Here is a 25298-nt window from a genome sequence, read left to right on the forward strand (position 1 = left end):
TGGGCAGAAGCTGCAGGTAACGGAAAACAATTTTATCAGGCAAATGGCAGCTCTACCAACTAGTACCCCACTCTTGCCAATCAGATTGGATCTGGGTCTGAGACCGATCTCAGAGGAGCTGGGTCTTAGACCCTTAACTTTCTGGTGCAAAATATGGTCTTCGCCAGATCTTTCCAAATATAGAGCTGAGTTGACAGAGATCCTGCGTCTTTGCAAAAATATACAAATCCCATGGCTAAGATACATCAAGCATAGTTGCGAGTCATTGGGTAGACCGGAATTGTGGTACGACCCAGCGTCTGCTTGCCCCAGGGTCTCACGAAAATCCATATCGATGGCTTACTATGAATACAACTTAAGTGTTGCTATCACGATCGGTGGGAGGGGTCCCAAATTGGTTACTTTTTGGGTTTTAAAGACTCATACCATCTAGAGCTCATCTTTGATGACATGGGCCCACCACTAACCAGGAAGCTATATATGCAATGGCGTTATAGCACTCTCCCCCTTAGGGCGCACACGGTTCTTTGGCCACACTCCCACCACACAGCTCATTGTCCCGCTTGCGCGTATACGTGTGAGACAGATCTCCATGTTATATTTTTTTGCCCAGCATACCAAAGACCAAGGAATTATTGGCTTCGCCCTCTCCTTAGAAACCTGGGTTTTAGACGGCATGTTCCAGCTTTCAGAAGACTGAAAACAGATCTTTCTGCCCCAACTGTATTTGCTGTTGCCAAATTTTTAACATCAATGTGGATCATTCGTATGCATTGTCTTAAGTCTTCTCAACCGAATGAACTACCGTGACGATCTTAGCTTAACTGTGTTTTGTTTATAATTACCAGAATTATGGCTGTATTTTATTGTCTATAACTTTGGTACTTATTTTATATTCTTTTATGGTCCTAGTGACCGAAATAAAGATAAATGAATGAATGAATGAATAACAGATTATTTACTATTAGAGTAATAAAAATACCAATCCTCACTGAGAATGAGGGTCAAGAAGCTCGAGGCAGACAATGACATTGTTTGATGAATGGTGCAGCCTATGGAGGTGCCTGGTATTGCTTTGTTCGCCCTAAATTGGCAGGGTATGCCCAGATGTGGGTCCCTTGTTCACTTTGCCACTGGATTCAAGATAGCCTGGCTGATGAGGGTTATGAACCCGAAACCGGTCCCAGGATGCTTGTTTCCAGTCAAGGGAAGACATGGCTTGGCAGTTTGGGGCTGGACTGTTCCCATGAGGCACAGGGTCAGACTGATTTGCATATGGCCATGTCTGAACTGGGGTGGTGGAGTGAGCTAAAGAATGATGATGGATTAAACCCAGATCAGTTGACTGGGGGTGAGTGATTTGCTCAAACGCTCCGTCCATCATCCCCTTTCGTATTGCTTTGTTCATCAGCCGACAAACATATTGTCCAAGGTAGGTGAAGTCTGAGCCATGGCCTCAGGGTCTATCACACTTCATGGCCTCTTCCAATTTGTGATGTGTTTCAGCACGGCAGGGAAAGGCAGCCCTGGGCACTTTAGGCTTAAGCTCTACCTGCTAATCAGTATGTAACAGAGTTAGGACAGTGTGAAAAAGAGGCTGAAGACTGGACCTTTGACTGCACAGGATCAAGGCTCCAGTTTTTCAGTTTCCTTCCTTGGCTGTATTCCTGTCACAAGGGTTAATTAAGCATTAGCATGGGACCTTCCACAGGTAACTAAGGTAGGTAAAGAAAAGTTTTTTTTTTTAAGTTGAAAATGCATACTGTGTTTGTGCTTGTTGGTGACAGTGTGTGTTAGAAAGTGTGTGTGAGCATTTGTTCATGTTTGAGTATGTGTGCAAGAGTGATTGACAGAAGGACTGATTGAAAATGAGTAGGGAGTAGTACTTCCGAATGAGAGTAAGAGTGATTGTGAGTAAGTGAAAGTAATAGTGAGTGAGTGTGAATTAATGAGTGAATAATGAGTGAGAATAAGAAGTGAGTGAGAAAGTATGAGTGTGAGTGAAAGTAAGTATATAACTGAAATAAATGAATGAAAGTGAGTAAGAGTAAGCACACTAAGTGAGAAACTATAAGTGTGAGTGCAAGTGAGTGTGAGTGTATGAGTGAAACTGATGAGTGAGCTTGAGGGTGAATGAGTGAGAGTGAGCCAGAAGGAGTATGAATGAGTGAATGTGTTAGCCTAAGTGTGAATATGGTGATCTATTTGTGAGTCTGCCATTGACCCAGATGCAAAATTCTGGCACTGGCATTCTGTAAACAATTCCTAGAATAACGGATACATGTGACCAAATATTGGCACTGGCATACTAGAGGTAATACTTGGCAAACGGAACACACATGGAAATATACTGGCTTTGGCACAACTGTGGCGTATGGGAGGGGACAGCTTTTCTAAAATGGGGGCACGGATTTTCTAGAAGAGGTTTTTACATAAGGATCACTCATAACATCTAGATGTGAGAGTGTGAGGGCTTAAATAGCAACAGCAATTCTGAAGTCACATTCTTGAAGAAAACGTTTCAATCCTCTTAAAAGATGGGATTGATAACAGGATGTTTTATGTTTTTTACAACGCAATTCTTGTGGCCGAGTATGGTGTCCAGGGTGAATTCAAGCGACTTGGCATTCAGTGAAAAGTAGGAGTTCAAAGTTGTCAAGGTTGATGTCATTGAGCCTGGTATGTACTATTTCTTGCTTGTTATTCTTAGTGGGGTTATGCTTCAGCTAGGATAGGTGCTAAGCATCCATGTCTTGACGAGGGACATGCAGTGATTAAGGGGTTGAATATCTGCAGTGGAAGAAACTTTCAAGTAAAGTTCAGTATCAGTATACTGGCGGATTTTGATTCTGTTATCTGTGAGCAGAGTCTCAGGGGCTCCATGTAGAGTTTGACGATGGAAGGGGACAGTTTTGGACCCTGGGAGACTCCTCAGGTCAAAGGGATCTTTTATAATCTTGAGGAGTCCATGTGACCAACTGGTGTTGTTCTGAAAGGTTGGAGAACTAGTGAAGGACATAGTCACTGAATTCCAATTGAGACTCCAAGGTGTGAACAAGGGTGTTAGAAATGGGAGTCCCTAGTTGGCAGAGGTATGCACCTAGGGACCCATGATCCTACTCAAAATAAGGGAATTAAACACTTTAGATAACCCCTGCTCACCCCCCTTGGTAGCTTGGCATGAGCAGATAGGCTTATCCCAAAGGCAATGTGTAAAGTATTTGTACCCAAACACACAGTAAGACAGTGAAAATACCACAAATGGACACCACACCAGTTTATTAAAATAAAATATCTTTACCTAAACCAAACAAGACCAAAATGACAAAAATACAACTTACACAATTCAAAATATGACTTTTAAAGGTTTCAAGCAAATTGGTCCACAAAAAACTATGGATGCATGATTTTACACCAAAGTACCTGTAGATGCGTCAAAGTTCACAATGCCAAACAGCTGCGGAGAAGGGAAGCGTTGGAAAGCACAGCGATGCGTCAGTCCCGGAGTCCTTTGAGAGGCGAGGTGACAGTTCTGCTGCATACAGGAGAAGTGATACATCGGATCCGACTTTAGGGGGAAGTGAAGCATCGAAAGAACTTGGCGCACTGGTATGCATGACTGGATGCATGACACACCGAAGGTGATGCGCCGCTTTGCTAGGCTTCGTGCCATCCAGCATCGGTTCTGGGAGCTGCGTGGCTTGGCTTCCCATCGTCCAGCGTCTGTTCCGAGAAGTTGTCAGGTTTTCGGCAGGACTTGGCGAGGAGTCGTGTCATCTGGCATCAGGTCCGAGAGGCTTTGCAAGGTTTTGTGATGCTTTGCACCGGTTCTTGCAGAGATCAGCTGCAAAACCCACTTCTGAGGCCCTTTCACCAGAGGGAGGCACCTCAGGCAAGGGTAGGACTCACAGATGGCAGAGTCCAGCAGCACCAGCAGAGTTGCAGGAAGTATTTTGTGTGCCTGAGACTTCTTAAGAGGTCACAAGCACACACAAGCCCTTGGAGAAACTTCAACAAGCAGGATACACAGCAAAGTCCTTTGTCCTCTCCTTGGCGGAAGCAGCAACTGCTGGCCACGCCAGCAAAGCACACACAGCAAGGGGGGAGTACTCCCCCTCACAGCTCTACATCTCTTCTCCTTGGCAGAGTTTCCTCTTGACTCCAGAAGTAATCTAAAGTTCTAGGGTTTAAGGCCTCATACTAATACCTAATTTTCTCTTTGTGAAAAGGGATTCTGAGCCCAGTCCAAACCAGTTTGGTTCGCTCTGGTGCAGCATGACCACAGGGGGTGGAGACAGCATTGTGCCAAGGAGATACAGCCTATTCAGGTGCAAGTGAAATTCCTTCCACCAATCTAAATGCAGCCAAGGTCTATCCAGCCCTGCTATGAGTCACCCAGTAAAGGCAGAACACACCCCAACTCCTTGTGCCAGATTGGTAGTCAAGCAGGAGATGATTAGGACTGATGTGACCTTTGAGTTGAGCGCAGACTACTTTTTTCAATGATATTGCCAATGAAGGTACGGTGAGTGATGGGCCAGTAGTTGGCAAGGTCAGCAGGGTCTTGTGTAGGCTTCCTTGGGAATGAATGAACTGGCCTGTAGTGAGAATGTCTGGGTAGATGCCTTGAAAGCGGAAGACATTGACAATGGTGAGTAGGAAGGATAGACCTTTCCCAGAGAGAGCTTTGACGAAGGAAGAGGGTAAGACATCATCGTCATAGAAAGTGGCTTTGAGGGCATTGAGTATGTTGATAAGAGATATAGCTTTAAAGAATGACCACTGCAAGGTGTGTCGGATGGATGAGGTGGTGAGAAAATCAGAGAAATCATAAAATAAGTCCTTCTTCACCTGGAAAGCATGTCAATGATAGAGATTGTGGCAATCTCAGTTTCAGAGAGTAGGAAGTGACATGTCAGCATCACCATAAAGTAAAGTGTCACTTGTATGTAATTTTTGGCATAAGGAGGTTCCTATGACAAAATGCAGACTCTCGAACAATGGAGGAGAAGCACCTCTGAAGAAAAGAATTCTTGTGCTGACATAGTGGGAGAAATTCTTGACATATGGGGCATCAACTTCAAAGTGCTAGCACTGGCACATTGGTGGTAATCCCTACAATACGGGTGAGGACATCTATGGCATAGGGGGCATGGCAAGCCTGGGAGAAAACTGCCCCTGACATACTAGAGGTATTTTTTTACATAAGCATCACTCATGGCATATGGATGGCATCAATGCCAAACTTCTGGCACAGTGTATATCACTTTTTGCATGAAGGTCACCCACAGCATATGCTTTGGGCACCCATGACAAAATGCTGGCCCTGGCACAATGGAAGTACATTTTGACATGGGGAGGGGCATAGAACACAATTTGAAGATAATTGGGTCAAAGGACTCCTGAAAGCATTAGATTTCATTGACTTGGCACACCATGAAAGGACCTGAATATTTAATGAGTGCCCTTTTAGTCTATGGCTTTATTGTAAATGTATGTGAAAGTTGTACTTTAAAATAAACTCTCCCACCCTATTTTCCCCCCAAAATATTCTCAGATGAGAACCATCCCCACCCCTCCACCACACACCGTCCTAGAAGAAATCGGATTTATCCGCTACAGTTCAGGGGAAGTATTCAACCCCACCACTTTCAGAGATCACCAGACAGAGCTGAGAATGTATTATCAACGCCTGCCTGAATAATTTGCGATCAGCATTGCTCCAGCCCAGAATTGATCCTGCCGTTATTTTTATAGCAAAGCCAAATATTTGACAGATCTAACCCACTTGCGAGACTAGGATACCGAGCTAACAAACTACCACCTGATTGATTCTTCCAAAGACCTGTGCATTCCTGTCACAACGGTCCCACAGCATAGTTCTATAGTGTTGGTGTATTGTGTAATGCAGGTTGTACAACAAACTATTTGACAAAAAGTATCTTCAAATGGCACGTAACCTATGAATCCCTTCCATTCATCTATACGTGTAGACTTTATTAAACAAGGATATCGTGCACAATACTGCTAAGTATTGGCTGGTTAAGCTATTCAGAAATCGGTTTACATATACCATCCAATGTGGTTTAAATTCCAACACTAAGCGATATTGATGGTCGCACATTATAAAGAAAATTATGCGGCACAATATTAACTAGAACAGAACATGGCTTTGTGGCTACTCAAAGTTACACTACAAAAAATGTGTGATCTCCAAAAAGTACGAATGTGCTCAACTTTCTCTCCCGTCTTCAGCAGCTGTACCTCAATTCACCAATTTATTTCTGTAGACTGACTTATGTTTCTCACCTTCTTGAGTCGCTTGCGACTTGCAGACTCACAGGCGCTCTCTGTCCTACTAAAGAGGCACGCTGCACCGTCTCCCCAATAAACAAGGAATCGGAGTTGTTTTTTCCCTGTGTTTATATTTTAAGCTGCGTGTGCTTTGTGTTTTGGCCCTATACTGAGCACGTGAATATAGAGCGTCTAATATACCCACTGACCGCACTCTACCATCAATTCAATTATCTATTGATTCTGTAGACGGCTAAGTCTCAGTTTATTAAAAGCTTTCTCCATCAGACACAAATGGTTAATCCGCGCGCCTCCTTGTTCTGACAACAGGTTGGTAGAAGCCTCGAGGGAACACGCATCGGGTCTTCAGAAAACGGAATACAATGGGAAGGCATGCGAGCCGTTTGATTTCTTTATCTGAGATTGTGCAGTTTTTGACAGTTTAGGAGAACTAGACGCGGCTGCCGGGGCTGTAATTGGTAAAGAACTGCCACAGAAGAGCGCACTTTCTTCTCCTGCGTGAAAATGAGACAGACGTCCCCATCTTAAGCTCTTTAAAAAGAAATTGAACAGTGTAAACAGCACATTAGCAACCGGAACCGAACGCCCATACGCGGAGGGCAGTGCTTGGCAACAGGCTATCAGCGCATGCCTCTCGGTCTCCGCTTTGTCCCTCTTTGGTGTACCCAACAGGAGGAAAACTGCAGAATTCCTGGCTCCAAAAACGCTCTTCTCTGAGAATGGGCTTCTAAGTGTGAAGAGACGTGGGCTGGAATAATTTATCGGCCTCGGTAGATTTGATTAGAATGTTACTATTTAAAAGTTACGTCTGGAATGTGCGACTCTGAATATAGAGTGCAAAGTTCTGGTCAGAGAAAGCAGCTGGATACACAAAATGGACCATGGCCATAAACCCAAGGCCAGGCACATGACACTCATGTTATATCGTGCTTGGTAGCTCTTTCCGTCAGTTCTGGATATCTATAAACACCAGTGGGTATTCTGCATGCTTCGCACGTGCACTGTTCATTAACATCCTGAAGTAATGTAGGCATGTATTTTTTTTTTTTTTACAATATAGGTTATGACCTGCCTCTAGGCGCAAGTGCGAGTTTAGTGAATTTAATTCTGGCTACAGCAGCTATATTTAGGACTCTTTCGCCTGATATGAAGCTAACTTATCTCTTGTGGCCTATCATTGTTACTGTCCCTGCTCAGGGGTATGAAATGCTGCTCACCTCATTGGAGCCTCGAAGTCTACTGCAGGAGGGTGGGCGTGTGCTAGACTGTCGATTTGCCTCAGGTCTGCTCAGGTGAACGAGTGCACTTGTCAATGCGCCTTAACTCTGTTCTGGGACATCATAAAGGGAAGATCTGTCAATGAGCCTTAAGCTTGGTGGGGTAGATAAAAAGATACAGGTCTGTCAATGTGCCTTGCCTGCTCAGGCAGATCAGCAGTCGGTGGCCTCTCTGCTTGGTCTGCTAAGGTAGGTGAGTTACTGCTGGATCCTTTAATGATGTAAGCCTTCTGAGACATCCGAGTCGCTACAGGTCTGTCAGTGTGCCTCAAATCTGCTCTGGTGAGTGACTGGTGCTGGCATCTCAGTGGGTATGCGGCATAAAACTCCCAGCTAGAAGATCACAAATTTACAGCGGTATGTTTCCATGTACGATTTTCCTACATGTTTGAACTTCCTGGATTTCACAATGCATGTTGAGTTCTCGTGGGATTCTATTCCCAGACTAGATATAATACGGGCATGCACAAACATATGATCATCTAGAAATATAGCAAGTCTACATATTCTCCTATAAAATGTGATACATAAAAATACAATTCTACTTTTAACTTTCTTTTTTTCTTTCACAATTTCCCCTACACCCCCTCTAGCCCCAAATTTTGGAGAGCATTCACTCTACAACCCATGCTGGCAAGGACTTACCCCTGAGCTTGACGAGGATGTCTCATTGACACTATTGAGGGATAGAACATGTCCGCCAAAGGATTGTGAATAACCACAACCTGGCCAATTTATATGTGTTCACCTACTTTTGGTTAGTAACTCTGTCTTGGACGGGCCACAAGCAACCAATGTATTCATATTTACCTAAGCAGAATATTTTTCAGAACTGATATAGCTTTAATTGTGTGTGACTCAACTAGCCCGTAGGTATTCACATTTAGTAAATCAAAGATGTGACTCTTAACTTGTAAATAAAGTTAGTTGGGTGACCCAAAGTGCCTCAAGCCGTCTCGGTATTCTGGAACACTTTCTCCGTTCACTGGGGTGCAGGCCTCAAAACAGGATCAAGCCACAAAGGTATTTGCAGACACACGTTTGACTTACCTGCACCAATACGTTCATCTATAGTGTAGGTTTTCATCCTCGTTTCACAGAATCCGGAACCTGCACTCGTTAATGTCATTTACCACAGAGTGATATAACTTACACGTCACCAAATCTGCTCTGGAGTACCAGGGCGAGTCGCTCACCCTAAGTTTGCAAACACCACCGACTTGCAGATTCGCCAAACCATTACAAAGAGATTCCGTTCATGAAAACAGTTGAAGTCTTACTTCCGTCAAGGGCAAGGCTCTATCCGTTTTCTGAAGGGAATGTTGAGAAACGCCTTCATAATTCGTGCAGGTGTTGGGAACGAGGTACAGCGATCGGTAGACATTTTCCATATGGAGAAAGACAAAAGGCTAGCAAATGCACTGTGCATGCACGCCATTTATGTGCACTGTGATGACTACAGATGAGAGCACCCTGGGAAGTCTGTGAATCAGGACCAAGGTACCCTCAGGAAAATGAGAGGTGCAGACTTGCCACTGTACCTCACACCTGCTTTGGCGGCTGATTTGGTAAAGGCTTGTAACGTGGCTCAAGCCTGGTGACGTTGGTGCGTGCTGGCCAGTCAGTGTGCCTTACACCTTCAATGGGTGATTCGATACTGGCTTGTTAATGTGCCTCAGTCTGGTGACGTGGGTGTGTGCTGGCCTGTCAGTGTGCCTCACATCTTCTTAGATGGGTGATTTGGTACTGGCTTGTTAATGTGCCTCGGTCTGGTGAGGTGGGTGTGTACTGACCAGTCAGTGTGCCTCACACCAGTTTAGATGGATGATTCGGTAAAGGCCTGCCATGTCTGGTTAAGTAGATGAGAAGGGAATGCAAAAGGATTCAATACAAGAGAAGAGGGACAGGGGGGCCTTTTCCACTCACAAGGGAGTGGGAGGTCCAGCATAAACTAAGCCCCAGGTACAGGAATTATAAAATTCGAGTGTATGCCGTTCCTCGGTGGAGTCAAAAAGGAGACTGGATCCAACTAATTAGACAATGTGTCTAAGGTTGGGAATCCATGTGTTGGATATTAATGCCCTCACACACCCTTTCAGGTGTCATGCTTCATCAAAAGGGCTGCTCCTCGTCGGGTTAGCGGTGCAATACCCAACGGGCTCCCTAGATAAGGGGGACTTTGTCGGAGATCTTCTATCCAACTGCCGTATGGTGAAGTGCGGGTGTGGGGCCAGAGTAGTGTAGATGTGCAGTGGTGATTTAAAACAGGATTAGGAGTGCCTAATATGAATTGACTTTTTATTCTGGAGGTCTCCTACCCTGATTAAAAACGTGCGAGCAAGGCACTCGCCCGAGTGTAATGTCTCGTGTTAGAGTGTCCTATGCTAAAAGGTATGGGTCAACATGTTTCTCACATGGAGTAGATATACTCGCGATTCTTCAGGACCAACAAAGAAAGAAAGGGAGCTATCTACATCTAAAAGCTACTAGTGAATAAGGTGTGTAGCGAGTGTAAGTGTTACTTCACTAAAGTACCTGTTGCAGTCAGGAGCTCCCCTAATCAGTAATTGCTCGGACTTCAACAGTGCTCGGTGTATTACGCATGAGTCTGAGTTCCTCAAAAAGTAGGAATATGCATTCCTCACGCTGCTTCTTGCGACCTACCCACTCCACCGAGGACCCCAATAAAATAAAAAAAATAATCAAGTGCTCCTTTTATCAATATGGGAGTGGGGGGAGAAGAAATGTGGTTTCTTCCCAGTGGCATGCCGGATCATGGCTTAGACTTTACACAAATATCAACAAGCATTTGCAATGCAATAGGTCTCGCATTTGTGAGAGTTTCAGCTCTTGGCATTGTAAATGACAATGCCTTTTATTTATATGTTTTGATAATTAACAAATAAAAAAAAGGCATTGTCATGTACTATGCCAATCGCTCAAACTCTTGTAAATGTAAGATCTATGCAAAGTAGCGGCCGCCATCATCCTGTGCTGCTTAGAAAGTGAAAGCACGCATGGCGCGCTGAATGTTGCAGGAAAGCATGTCATGCTTGCAGTAAGAGGAACTACTTAAAGAAAATAGTGCTTACAGCCTAAAAAACACTCATCGTGTAACAACCAAAGTAAAAGGTCCAGTCCTCATGAGAGGTTATGAATGAAGACAAGGCGGTACCAAGGATGGACTAACACGCCTATTAACGAATCTAAAGCCAGCAATTACGAAGGACCATGACACAAGCCAATGTCAAATATGGGCGGGGCTTCTATTCCATACTCCAATACAGCATGGCTCACAGAGCAGCGCATGCGCTGCCCATGCTCGGCCTTGAACCACTGAGCTGCCTTGAATGCTGGCAATGGGACTACCCACCAGAAAATAATACTCACCTCCCTGTGGAGAACGACCTATAACCACTAGGAACATTAACAGAAGGTGGTATCTCAGAAATTCGATTTAACAAATATTTGACCATTGAGGAGAGCGCAAGCAGTGATTCTTTGGTGTTTCTCCACAGTAAACAGTCGATAAGAATGCACTCCATACATGTAACCCGTTACCAACCGTGGAGCCAGGGGTATCTTAAAACGAAACATTTAGGGCTAAATGGCTTTCATAATCATTAGATACTATCAGTGTTTGCTCATGCCAGGATGCATGCCCGCAGTGCTCCTTTCCACCCTGCTTTAGGTTGAGCCAGTCCTCTCCACACTGGTGATCCACGTTTCAGATTTTTTGTTCTCTGGGATGTAAAGTCAGTTTTAGTACAACATTCAACCTCTGCCGACATATAAAGTTGCAGGTTTAGATTTCGTTGTAAATGTTCGCCCGTGACCGTGGACAGCAGAAGAGAGTGCAGAGTCTTCCATAGCCTTGTGTTCGGTTCCAACCTGCAAGGCTCATCTGAAGCAGACTGCAAATATTCAGCAATTCCTCTACCCTCCTTTAATTCAAGGCCTCGTTATGTATGTTCATGCTACTGAGAAGTGTCCCAGCTTTTATTAGAGTATTGCTTTGTATGCGTTTTTCCCCTTCATTTTCTAGGAATTGTCTGCTTTGCACCTTTTCAAGTATGGGTCTATATTTGTGTCTACTAGGCCTCGTGTTGCTGTGTTTGCATTCCCCTTTGGCTTGATGCGTTTATTAAATAATGTAGTTCCCTTGTCTTTGTTTGAGATTCTCTATTTATAGGCTGGCTGCATCCTTTTATTTCTTTGGGAGTCTCCCACTGTTGCTTCCCTTGACGGTGCATTTCATGTTTGCGCCTCCTGTATTTCCAGGTCTATGTGACTTTCCTAACAGTCTCTCTTGATCTTGTCTCCCATGCCCTTGTCAACTATTTCTGTGTTTACTCAACTCTTGCTCGAATGTGTTCCTTTATCCCAATTTCTAAGCCAAAATCTGTGTGAGGCCATCTCAGTCACGCCCACATATTCCCCATTTCCTTGTCCCCAATACAAGTCTATTGCTGTTGTCTTAATATCTTGTACCTGTGGCAGACTACCAAATGTGCATGTTCCTCGTGTTTTTCCATGAGCAAAACATTCAGGTCTCCCTTTCTCTTTATTACCATGTCCCCCACTCCATGTCTCGCTATGTCTGCGTTTCGCTTTCTCAGGGATTACCAATTTCCATGCTTGCCTTTTCGTTGTGTCCTGGATTTACAAAACCTGTGCCCTTTCCCCTCTGTTCGGGTATCCCAGTTTTTCAGGTTCTGGGGTGCATTTCCAGTGTGCCTGTTTCGCGTGGTCTTACCTTCCTTGTCCTGATCCTCGTCTCCCATTTATCCCTCACTATGTCTGAGTCGCTTTATGCCTCTTTTTATCTATGTATCCCCCATGTTTGGATCTAGACTTGATCTCGTCTCCCACTGTCTGTGCCCATCTCATACATGTGTTTCACTATGTCACTTTGCCCACATGCCAATGTACGTTTGTTGTGTGGTGGGCTTTTCTACCATAGTAAACCAATATGACTGCCAGTGCTTATTTATTTATTTATTTTTTAAGTGCCAAGGCCTTGGTTCGGAGGCCACTGCAGTTTGCACCACCCATTACTCCTGCCTGCACTGCCAATGGTCGTACCAACACAGCTGCTAGCCATCACACTCATACAAGCGTGAAAGTTCAGACTATTCCATGCCACCCAAAGCTATAAGAATGGGTTGGGAAGAAGGTAATCGTAATTTTTAACGAATATTAAATTAATAAATGTTTTATGCTCATTTCAAAATCCGACATACAGCGCCACCATGTGGCAGACTGTCATAAGTACAGGTGTTGACAATCAAGCGCCAGTGCCTAGCACCGGAAACCACCGGTACAAATGAAGCACTGAATTGTCTGCCCTTTTATTCCCCCTTTTGCCTCCACCCACAGTGCATCTTTCAATTATTTCAGGATTGGGTCAACCGTTTTCCCATATTTTGTGAGGTGGATATGTTGCATCCACCAGGATTGCAGCCTGCGTCATTCCTTATTGTGTGAGCACAGGATCTTTACAGCAAACGTCTATCTAACACGTTATGTTTACAATGGAGTCATGACAGGAGCTATACTGTTCCTCTTCCCCACCATACCACATTCCTTCCCCACATCATCTCAGGCAGAATTGATGCTTGGTTTGAGGAGGAATTCAAGAGCATTAGACTCTCTGAAATGTAGATCTATATGGCAAAAACACTTACGTTTCCCGCGATATGGCATCAGAAACCTGCAGAACTGTCCAATGTGCAGATCGGGCCAGGTCCAGACAAGGGGTCAGCCATTTGATGTGTTTCTCAAAGGTTCCTGAGCCCCACAAAAGATGACCAGACATGAGGACCAAAAAAGCTAACTGAAAACCAGTTAAAGTAGGGTGGTCAACTCATCTGTATCATCATCATGTACCTTCTTTCCTCTTTGTTGTGACCTGACACCCCTATCAGTTGCCTACCCTTTCAGGGGCATTATGTCCGCTAGTCTCTTCTTCAGCCATGGTTGTCGCCACTGTCTGCTCTGCACACAAGCTTGTCACTCCCCTACTCGGTGGGGGACATGTGACAGGAGTGGTGACGGTGAGCAGTAAGGTGGAGATTGACCTATTTATGAGGGTACAGGTGCTTTTTCATCTTGCTTTTAGGATGGCAGTCAGAAGCTGGAAGAGAGGTCCCATGCCTGTTTTCAAACAATAAGGTGATACCTACTGCTTGTATAAAGAACAAAAGCATATTACCTGTCCCTGAACATGCCACATGTGGCACCTGCTGCCACACATAAAAGAAATAAGCTGGGACTGCTGCTATATAATAAAGCCAGTATCTCCTGCCTACTGCAAAACATGACCAGATCATCTCCCAGACTGCAGCAGGGCAATCTTTGGGTATTAAGAGCATAGGCGCTCCTCTATGTTTTTGCCTTCCTGTGAGCAATATTGCCATGCCACACCAAGTGAGGGAGCAATTTTTTTTTTCGTTCCTGTTTTCAGCATTGCATAATCATTTACTTTAACACCTAATATGGATTTGTTTTGTTGTCTGCAGCAGAATACTCTCCACACTGTTTAACAAATGCAATGATATTCATTTTCAGTATGTAAACAATATTTTCACAGCTCACCTATCACCCACTCCCAACTATTCTAGTGACTTGTTAGCGTTTGGCATATCTGTTCTTGAATCAGCCTATACATAGCTGCTAAATCAATTGCCTCATATCCCAGGGCTGAACAGTGCTCATTTTTAGCCTAAAGCATTTTGCATTCTGAAATGTTTAAGTCCATACGTCTAAGGATAAAAAGAAACTACAAATTATTATAAAATGCAAAGTGCTGCCTTAAAAGCAAGGATGGGCTGAAGATGTTGCACATAACTTTGCGTGACCGGCTCGGTCCTTGTACCTATGGGAATGGCGAGCCAAAACAGAGCCCAACTGGCATCGCAGACACTGCCCTCTTCACTTCCTAATGCAGTTTTAGAGGAGAACCCTGCTAAATGCAAGACAGCCTAGAGCACAAGATCAAAGAGGGTTCCTCACTGATGTGCGTGTATCTGCTGGGCGCTGAGCTGCAATTTGCATGTTTCTCACTGAAGATCCATAACTAAGAGCAAACTCGATGGGATGTCACAGTCCTCTCTGTTTTAGTATTTGATGCAATTACCTTACTGTGGCGCTGACCCCTCTCCCTCTTTCCTGTTTGTTAAGGCCAAGAAGGCATTGACATTAAAATAACATATCTTCCAGCCTTTTCTTGCAATAAACTCTGTCCTGTCCATGAAAGAAGGTTTTATATTTTACAAAAATATATGAGTCAGATTAAAAACGTGTATTTATTGAACATAGTGTACTAATGTAAATCGTAAAATAATTAAGCACACAATATTGTCCTTTGATTGGAGAGAGAAAGACATACTCATGATGAGGATGAATTGCACAGTTCGTAACCGGGTAACCTTGGTTTAAATTCCATCGCCATACAGTCAAATTATAGGATGCCTGGTAACTAAATCACTTTACTTCATTATGCCACATTTTGACTCTGATTTGGGAGCACCTTGAAGGAACCGAGTTCAGGATGTTTGCTGTATACAATTTTTACATGTGTACAGGTATATGCGAAAATAATGTTGCTACTCAGAGATCAACTGAGTAGCAATATATATTTACTGAAAAAACCAAAGGCTAGAGGGGCATTATAGTTAGAAAATAGAATCCTAAAAACCATAGAAATTCATTGAATAAAACCAAAGGTTACAGGGATGTTATAGTTAGGCTCAAATTCCACTCGTACAAAACCATTGAAATTCTGCAGTTACCTGAACTAGCTATAAATTTTGCGCCTGCAAAAGCACTGCTTATGACCTCATCTATTACATCACTCATGACATGGTCAGCATGTTCTTTGGTGCTATATAAATCTGGTTCTTTTTACAGCAGTTAATACCACTGTTTTACCATTTTTAAGCAATAAATTAGGTCATTATAACAACTGTTATAATGACCCAATTTATTGACACTCAATTTGCCTGCACAGACGGACGCTCCCTCCCACTGCTGCTACCTACCTGCCTCCGCTGCCTGACGCCTGTTTGCCGCTCCTCACCACCTACCTGACGCCGCTGCCTGCATCTCGCCTCCGCCGCCTCCCAGGTACCACCTGCTGCTTCCTGGTCGCCACCCACGCCGCTACCTTCACTCCCCACGCCCGCTGACCACCGCCACTTACCTGGTCACTCCCTGGGCTCCGTCGCTTCCCGCCGATTTTCCCGCCGTTTTCTCGGCGCCGCTGCCCCAGGCACACACTCCCACTCCCGCCTCCTCCTTCAGTCCCGCCCCCCCTCCCTGCCCATTGGCCACCCCGCTCCCGCCTCCCGCTGACCCTCCCTCCCGGCTCCTTATTTATGACGCCCCCTCAGCGACCGCGCAGCAGACGCGCGCAGCGGGAGCGCCGACTGAGCGCCGAAGGTGCGCCAAAGGTAAGCCCGTCTGCGCCCGTCCGCGCCTGGACCGCGCCCAGCGCCAGACCCCCTGGTCCCCGCGCCCGCCAGCCCCCCCGCAGGACCTACGACTTCGCTACGCTCATCGCACTCAAAACCGCCCGAGCCCCCGGTTGCTACCGAGCGTCCCCGCGACGCACCCATGGACCCTTCGCCTGCCGATCCTGCAACTTCTCTTGCCTCCAAACAAGCACCACGCCCACCAAGACGGACAACAGCAACCACCTCAAGTGCATCCTGCTCAACACCCGCTCCGTCCACAGACACGCCGTGGAACTCTGGAACCTCCTCGACACTGCATCTCCAGACGTCGCCTTCCTCACGGAAACCTGGATGAACGACTCTTCAGCCCCCGACATCGCCATTGCCATCCCGGACGGCTACAAGATCATCAGGAAGGATCGCGTCAACCAGACCGGAGGAGGCATCGCCATCGTACACAAGAGCACCATTCGCATCTCGACTGACTCCATCGACGTATTCAACGCCGCCGAATACCTGCACTTCCAGATCCACACCGACCCCAAGACTACCCTCAGAGGCACCCTCATCTACAGACCCCCGGGACCACGCGCACAGTTCTGCGAAGACATCGCCGACTTCATCAGCCCTCACGCCCTCCCCTCCGCCGACTACATCCTCCTCGGGGACCTCAACTTCCACCTGGAGAGCAACAATGACCGCAACACCACCGCCCTGCTGGATAACCTCGCCAACCTCGGACTTCAGCAACTGGTCAACACCCCCACCCACTTCGCCGGCCACACGCTCGACCCACTCTTCTCGTCCAGCAAGCACGTCACCTTCAGCCACTCCACCGGACTTCACTGGACCGACCACAGCTGCGTCCATTTCAGCTTCAGAAAGAACACGGTCCACCATCACCCGAAGCAGGCTCCCCACAGAAACTGGAGCAAGATCACCGCCGACCAGCTCGCCACCTCCCTCAGCCAGAGCCCACCTGTCAGGACCACGGACCCTAACACAGCTGCCCTCGACCTCACGCAGTGGCTGACCTCCTGTGCCGACGACCTCGCGCCACTGAAGAACCCCCTCACCAGGCCCAGAGGCAAGAAGGCCCCCTGGTTCACCGACGAACTTAAGGACTCCAAGAAGGCCTGCCGCACCCTTGAGAAGGCCTGGCTCCTCAACAAGACCGCCGACAACAGAACAGCACTGAAACTCGCCACTCACAGACATCACCAGCTCATCCGCACCACCAAGAAGAAATCTCTGCGGGAACGACTGGACAAGAACGCCCATGACAGCAAGGAGCTCTTCAACATCGTCAAGGAGTTCTCCAACCCCAGCACCGGCAACAACGACATCACTCCCTCACAGGACCTCTGCGACTCCCTCGCCTCGTACTTCCACCGCAAGATCGCCAACATCCACAACAGCTTCGACATTTCACCCCCGCACCCATCGGTCGTACCTTCGCACCCCGCCGCCACCCTCCAGACATGGACCGAGGTGACCCCCGAAGACACGTCACGCATGATGAACACCATCCACTCCGGATCTCCGACCGACCCGTGCCCCCATCATGTTTTCAACAAGGCAGCCTCTACCATCGCACCCCACCTCCGAGACATCATCAACACCTCCTTCAACACAGCAACTTTCCCGGAGAGCTGGAAGCACACCGAACTCAGCGCTCTGCTGAAGAAACCAACAGCGGACCCGACCGACCTCAAGAACTTCCGCCCCATCTCGCTCCTTCCTTTCCCCGCCAAAGTCATCGAGAAGGTCGTCAACAAGCAACTGGCAGCCTTCCTCGAGACGAACGGATCCCTCGACCCATCACAGTCCGGATTCAGAGCCAACCACAGCACCGAGACCGCCCTCATCGCAGCCACCGACGACATCCGAGCCCTGCTCGACAACGGCGAAACAGCGGCACTCATCCTCCTAGACCTCTCCGCAGCATTTGACACTGTCTGCCACCGCACACTAGTCCAACGCCTCAACGACACCGGCATCCAAGGGAAGGCTCTGGAATGGATCATCTCATACCTCTCCGGCAGAACACAGAGAGTACGCCTCCCTCCGTTCCGCTCCGAGGCCACCGAAGTCATCTGCGGCGTCCCGCAAGGATCGTCGCTCAGCCCCACTCTCTTCAACATCTACATGAAACCCCTCGCTGCCATCGCACGCCAACAAAACCTCAACATCATTTCCTACGCCGATGACACCCAGCTAATTCTCTCCCTCACCAGAGACCCCGACACCGCCAAAGCCATCCTGCACGAAGGGATGACAGACGTCGCTGAATGGATGAACATCAGCCGCCTGAAACTGAACACGGACAAGACAGAAGTCCTCATCCTGGGACCATCACCCTCCGCATGGGACGACTCCTGGTGGCCCCCGGCACTAGGCACCGCACCTGAACCGACGGACCACGCACGCAACTTGGGCGTCATACTGGACTCCTCCCTATCGATGACCAGACAAGTCAACGCCGTCTCCTCAGCTTGCTTCCACAACCTCCGCATGCTCCGAAAGATCTTCCGATGGATCCCAACCGAGACCAGGAAGACGGTCACCCACGCTCTCGTCACCAGCAGACTAGACTACGGAAACACCCTCTACGCCGGTACTACGGCCAAGCTTCAGAAAAGACTTCAGCGTATTCAGAACTCCTCCGCCCGACTCATCCTGGACGTCCCCCGACGCAGCCACATCTCGTGCCACCTGAGAGACCTGCACTGGCTCCCGGTCAACAAGAGGATCACGTTCAGACTCCTCACCCACGCACACAAGTCCCTCCACGACCTAGGCCCAGGGTACCTCAACAGCCGCCTCACCTTCTACACGCCCACCCGCCGGCTACGTTCCGCTAACCTCGCCCTCGCCGTCGTCCCTCGCATCCAGAGAGCCATCGCTGGAGGAAGGTCATTCTCCTACCTGGCAGCTAAGACTTGGAACTCCCTACCCGTCCACCTGCGGATGACCCAGGACCACCTGGCCTTCAGGAAACAGCTCAAGACCTGGCTGTTCGAGCAGTAGCAGACCCCCTTCCCCAAGCGCCTTGAGACCCTTACGGGTGAGTAGTGCGCGATATAAGTTCCATGATTGATTGATTGATTGATTGAATTTATCATCATCTGAGCAGTGAATGGCCGAGTTGTGGACTACATTGTATTACAGGTGGACAAGCCTCAGAAAGCTTGAGCTGGTCTTGAGCCAGATGCCTCGCTCTGCCCGAGGTCTTCTTGGACCCTCGAGCCCAAAACAAGCTGAGCCTTAAGTGGCTTCTGCCTTACACCCACTAAACTAATTCATTAAGAATTAAAGAATAACACATTGACCTTTTATGTGAAACAGAAGAGGGAAATACATACCTATCTAGTGGCTGAATGGCACAACTTGAAATCAGAAAACCTAGACATTATTCTGGTTTGCCTCCCTTACCAGAACTGAGTGCAAATATTTTATTTCACCGCGCTTCTTTTATACCTTATTGCATTTGAGAGCACTTTGAAATATGTGAGTTCAGGGTGTGTGCTAAATGAGCGCCTCACTTGAGTCTGATTTAAATAGACTATAATGTGGTATAATGTAGGAATCTGCATACAGGGTACAAATGACAACTAACTTGCCTCTCAATTTACCAATGGCAGGAGAAGGGTACAAGAATATGTTTAAAAGCTATCACTTTTTATAAATGCCTCTCGATGCAGCAATATAATGTGATGTACTAAGTTGAAACGGTTTTGCATGTTAAAGAAATACACTTGTTTTCATTTTGAAGAATCTTTATTATATTTGTATATGGTGGTGCTGCACGGGTAATGTTCCAAACACTTTTCGGACCCAGCTCGTGGAGGGGCTCTTAAGAGTCCAGTAATGGCTGTAGCTCGGCTTCTCATTGTTAATTTGTTGGCTCGTCCACGTCTATATTTCACTTCCAGGAGGTCACACAAGAGAGCAAAAAGTGTTCAACTGAGCCATCCTACTGGCTTTAATATCTTTTGTTCATTAATGCATTCATGCACTTAACTCCTGCAATTCACTGACTTGCTCGATGTCTAACAAAAACAGTGGGGCTGCTCAAATGTTGTGCAAGCAAGCGATAGTGGGGCACAAAAACAATACATCTCCTACAGAGCCAAAACATCTTGAGACAGCCCTGTACCGCAGCTACACAGCAGGCTAGTACAACATAGAAAATAATATATTTTCCTTTTTACCACACTAGAACGCAGACTGCTGCACGAAAAAACACAACAAAGCAGCATTCTGCACGCGCCTTCCTTTCCTGTCAACAGACAAAAAGTGCCTTACCCTGCTGAAAAATTTGGAAGATCTGCTTGCTTACCAGCTCCGATTTCCAAGGTCTGTCTGTGCCAGTGAAATTTGGCGGGCAATACGTGAAACGAAAGTGATAACTCTCCTGTCTGACCCGGAAAGATCTGCGCAAAAAAAAAGGGGAATGTCAGATGTTTGGAACTGGAGGCGCTTGTACCCGGAGTGATAGATAAACCTGCTGTACCAGGGTTGAGCACGTAAGGTCTTTGCAGGGTGAGGGTTAGCTCTGGTGTCTACGTATTCGGCTTTCAGTTCTATATAACTCGCTGGATGGGTTTGTTAAGGGCTAGAATAATGTCGGTTCACTGTTAAACAGATTTTGTTTCTAAAGGCTGCAACATGTAAAACGTTAAAAAAAAAAAACTTGAATTATTCCTATGTCCGAAACAAAGCCTTTATGTTATCCATAAATGAGCTTTTTACATAGAAATCATGGTCTCGTGCGTTGTCTAATTAGGTCAATAGAAGCAAACCAGACTACAAACCCCAGAATGCATCCGGTTATCACACGAAACCCCATACTGGCTATACTGTGGGTATGATGACATGGAGTGCAGCAGGTGTGTAACTGCTGCCGGTGCCGGACAAGACTCCTTTGAGTGTCTAGCTTGAAGAGACATGGGAAGAGAACGTTCATCGTGGAGACGCGTCCAAGGTTGAATGAAACCCATGAAATCTATGGCTGGGAACGAAACCGGTTGTGTTCGGAAAAGCAAAACATTTAGGCTGTTTCTACTCACTGCCCTCCTGTTCCCCTGATTGAACTGCACGGATATCGTCCAGGTCTCCGCTGCCCCCGACGTTATGTTACTACGCGTCCCCCGCTCTCCGCCAGTCGCAGCGGCATCCCCTAGCGCACGGCGCACGGCTGAACCGTGGAGGCACCCTCCCTGTCACGCGCCGCCGCTGCACAGAGCAGGAGGTGGAACGGGCTCGTGCGCGCGCGATGTGCTCCTCCCTCTTGTGCGCGAGCGCGCGGGCTGCTGAGAGTGCTGCTGCTCCAACACTGCCGCCGTGTGCGGCGAAGACACGGAGCTGTCCTGCCCGCAAAGCCCTAAACCCAGCACGCACAGGTGGCGGGAGGATGCGGCCCGGCTCACCAGGATATTGCACTGCTCTGGATCAAGGCGCACAGCACCAGGACGCCCCAGCCATGCAGCCAGTCTTATGGGGAGCAAAAGCGGACCAGGTGGGTGCTGAATTGTCATCTGTTCTCCTTCCTTCATTGATCGTGCCTGGGATGTACACACTGGCGCCGAGGGTCACTTGTTTCAAGGGGGTGGAGATCACCTGACTTCCAGCTGCATGGAAATGAGTTTGCCCCTGGTCAACCTGCCCCCTTTTTAACCAAGAGTAGTTCATCCCGGGGTTACAGTAACTTGTTCAGACTATAACCTTCACACACACACACACACGTGTCTCTATTTATTTACACTGTCTCATGTAGCGTGATGTAGAAACATAACGGCTTTCAAGGCGCTTTACAGTTTCCTGGCGTGTTATAAACCATAATCTCTCCCTGAAACATGCACGTGCGCACGCTAGCTGTAAAAGTCTCCCGACCCTTAATGCGAACATACTTTTGTATGTTGCGAAGTCGAGTCTTTCACCGCAGTGCCCACTAGCCGTGCTACCCTTCATTGGAGGGCACGTTTAATGCCCGCACTCTCGGGATGGAAGATGGGTTTTCGTACTGCCTCTGCTAGTCTAGCGGGTCCCCGCCGAGCTGGCAGCGGCGAGCTGGGTCGGTCAAGTGAGATCCTGCCCCGGAGAAGCCCTCTGCCCTCCTGCTCAACCCTGTGCCCCCCGCCTCCACCCCGCACGGGTGCAGCTGAGGCAAAGACCCCTGTCCAGCCAACCATCGCTGGCCTTTCCTCCAAGCTCCTGCGTCTTGCTTCCCCGTGATGCTGCAGCAGGTGGACGGACAGCATCCCAGTGTCTCCCCTAGCATCCTCCCGAGTCACTGCCCGTGCGTCGTGGCCGCTATCTCTAGAGCACAGGCGTTGGGTCACTCAAAGAACGTTTCCCGCGTGTATTTTATTCAAAGTATCTCAAACTTTACCAGCACCTGGAGCCGTAGCTCGGCAGCAAGTTTTCATCGTTCTGCTTCCTCGAGTTTGATGTCAGAGACCGCACCTACCGAAGAAACTGGGTACGTGGAAAACTCAAAATGAAGCATTATGCAGGCATTAGATGAATTCTCAAATTTTTTGTGGATACCCTTTTAAAAACACAAATTATAAAGCTTTACGTGTCAGTGCAGCAACGTCGAATCTATTATTGAACAGGTTTCTTGTGTCGTACGTCTGACCACCTCCACTTATCGTGCGCTCTTTCCGTTTCCCACACATTGGATACAATGCAACTACCCGGTTAACGGGCTGTGTTTTCCTGTCACCTATAACTCTTAGTTTTTCCTCTTACTTCCGCGAGAGAACATCTTAAGGAAAATTGCCCCAAAAGAGTTCTTTATTTTATAGACCCGAAAACAACAAAAGTAGCGTTGCACCTGCCATTTTTGCACATCCAAATCTATACTTAACACACGCTCGGAAACACACACAACCCCTTGCATAATATTTCATAGTATATATTTAAGTTTAGGATTATTGCAACGGTGCAACCAGCCTTTTAATATGCAGGCGGAGACCCCCACCTTTGACAAATATGCGCTAGAACTATTTCTTTCAATTTCGAGGTGCTGAGATACGTCTGACCAATTTGCAACCCGGTTCATGCCTCTTTCCCCATTAATAAAGAGCTGCCCGTAGTGATTAAGCTTATTAGTGAAAATATTTCATGAAAGATGAGTTCATTTTGACGTTCTTTAAGTTTTGCGACTTTTTGTGAACTTGGTGCATTCTTTGGGAAACCTTTGTGACTCATTTGAATATCTTAAATCGCTAACTATAGAGGGGGCCAAGAGAGCTCCCCGTCTGTTGTACGTGGTGTGTATTTTTATGGAACACGCATGGGCCCGGGTGGATGAAGCAGCACATGTGACAGAAAGCAGCACGTCCGTGTGCACACAAGAGTTGTGCTGCGAGCACAGTGAATAGTGTGATGATGTGTATGTTTGGGGCACAACGCGATCACCGTGTGCCCTCTGCTCAATGTTTCCGGGGCTTGCTTGTTGCCATTTCAGTGTGCCTATGGCCTTCTGCCCTGGTGCATGGCAGGAGAGGGACGCTTGGCATTGGGCGTTAGATTTATTTTACCCTCTACTGCATTTACCCGAGCCTAAACTAAAACTTCTCAGCTCTCAACTTTTTCTGACTTTGATGGAGTTCTCTCTTTTAAGAGGCCTTTCAGTCAGATTCTGCCAAGACACTTATTTCGGAGAATTTTGTATCCAGTAAACATTAGAAGTTGCCAATAACAATTGGAAGGGATTTCAAACAAAAAGGCTTCAATTAAAAAGTGGAGCCTGCTACCAGTGCTACTCCGAAGACCTACAGGATGGTAGCAGGTGCCCGAAATGCTGCCAACATTTGCCCCACATTTTCAGGCTGCTTGGCACCGGAACATGAGGCAGGCTTGGCATGGCGTGGGATGCTACTCGTTGCCGGCAGCCAGTGAGGCTCTCTCCTGGCCTCTTCGTGACCTCTTTTTCTGAGACATAGAATCCGTGGGTAGAGATGATTGCGCGGGGCCCGTGGTGCTACCAGCCCTTTCCATTTTGTTCACAGATTCGCTCTGCGCTGTAAAATTCAACTTTTGTGCCTGGCTTCACTTTCACAATAGGATTGGAATGACTGCAGGTTTTTTTTACCACTTTTCAGAGAATCCATCTTCTCATTTTATCTTTAAGTAAAGCAAGAGAGAATCAGTTTTCAAGCAAATGTTCTTCTTGCGCCAGATTGATAAATATATTAACATGAATCCAGTACTCGGCTGGCTTTATATGCTTTAAGTGCGTGTGCATGACATGTCTGACCGTCGCCACTGAGCCTAGTTCTGTTGTAGCCCTCTGTGCCCTGGTGGGTGCGGCACTTGAGCCTTTCCATAGCCGTGCCCGCTGAAGCTGCCCTTTCACTTCCCAGTCACTTATCCCCTGTGCTGAGCCTCTAAGTGCTTGCAGCATGTTGGAGGTACTAAGAAGCAACGGGGTAAAGAAAGAAAAACTTGTCTGCTGCCCGCTACACCGAGTCCCACCAAAATCCTGCCTCTGTATGTTTTTACTGCTGTTGGCTTGAGATGCTGCCGTGACTAGCAGCAGAAGTGTTAATGTGCATGCCATGTAGTGTAGTAAAGTGTTTTCTGCCACTCGTCTTGCGTGTTTTTTGCTGGGGCACCACGCATCGCCATCTGATATCACACATGGTTCTGCCCTCTGCCCACCTCCAAAGATGGATGATTAAAGTGAGAAATCGCTTACAGGCATCACTATATTTACAGGCAAGGCGAGAACCCTTAATCCTATAGCATGACCTTTTAACCTGCTTTCCATGCAAGTACCCCAAGCCCATGCAACTAGGCTCGCGTGAGTCTATGTGCTGTCTCCTTCAGTACAAGAGACATTCAGTCTGCTTAGCTGTCTCTTCTCCAAGCGGTCTCTAGGACCCCCGCGTGATGCTAGTGTTGGCTGAAGAGTAGGATATTGATTTTTTTATCGCAATATCTCATTCATTACACACCTGCCTCAATTTTATTGTATTTAGGGCATCAATATCGGGTCCAAAGTAGCTCCTTTGGCCACACAATGGAAAGAGTCCCAGAAAAACGAGCTCTACCATCAAACTCTCCGCAATATTCTACTGAGTGATGTACAGAAGGCTACAACTCTTGGGTAGCCGAGCGCTTTGAAACTAAATGCTGCTGATAAGTATGGTTGTAAACAAGAGGGCATTCAGGGAAGCTGGAGAAACAGGCTTATGTGAAAGTGTTGCGCTTGCCTCGTTTGTGGCGGGTGCTAGTT

The 25298-nt window shown here is 47.1% G+C and overlaps 1 protein-coding gene across 5 annotated transcripts in view; it reads left to right on the top strand.

Moving 5' to 3' along the window:
• Positions 1-21343: 21343 nt before the first annotated feature.
• TENM3 (teneurin transmembrane protein 3) overlaps positions 21344-25298 on the top strand; it is a 1236182-nt gene continuing 1232227 nt past the window's right edge. For all 5 annotated transcript variants that reach the window (XM_085641875.1, XM_085641876.1, XM_085641877.1 and 2 more), the window contains exon 1: positions 21344-21569. The gene's annotated coding sequence lies outside the window, so the exon portion shown is untranslated. The remainder of the gene's footprint in view (positions 21570-25298) is intronic.

The sequence above is a fragment of the Triturus cristatus genome, chromosome 2_2 (genome assembly GCF_964204655.1).
Source record: "Triturus cristatus chromosome 2_2, aTriCri1.1, whole genome shotgun sequence".
Classification (NCBI taxonomy): Eukaryota; Metazoa; Chordata; class Amphibia; order Caudata; family Salamandridae; genus Triturus; species Triturus cristatus.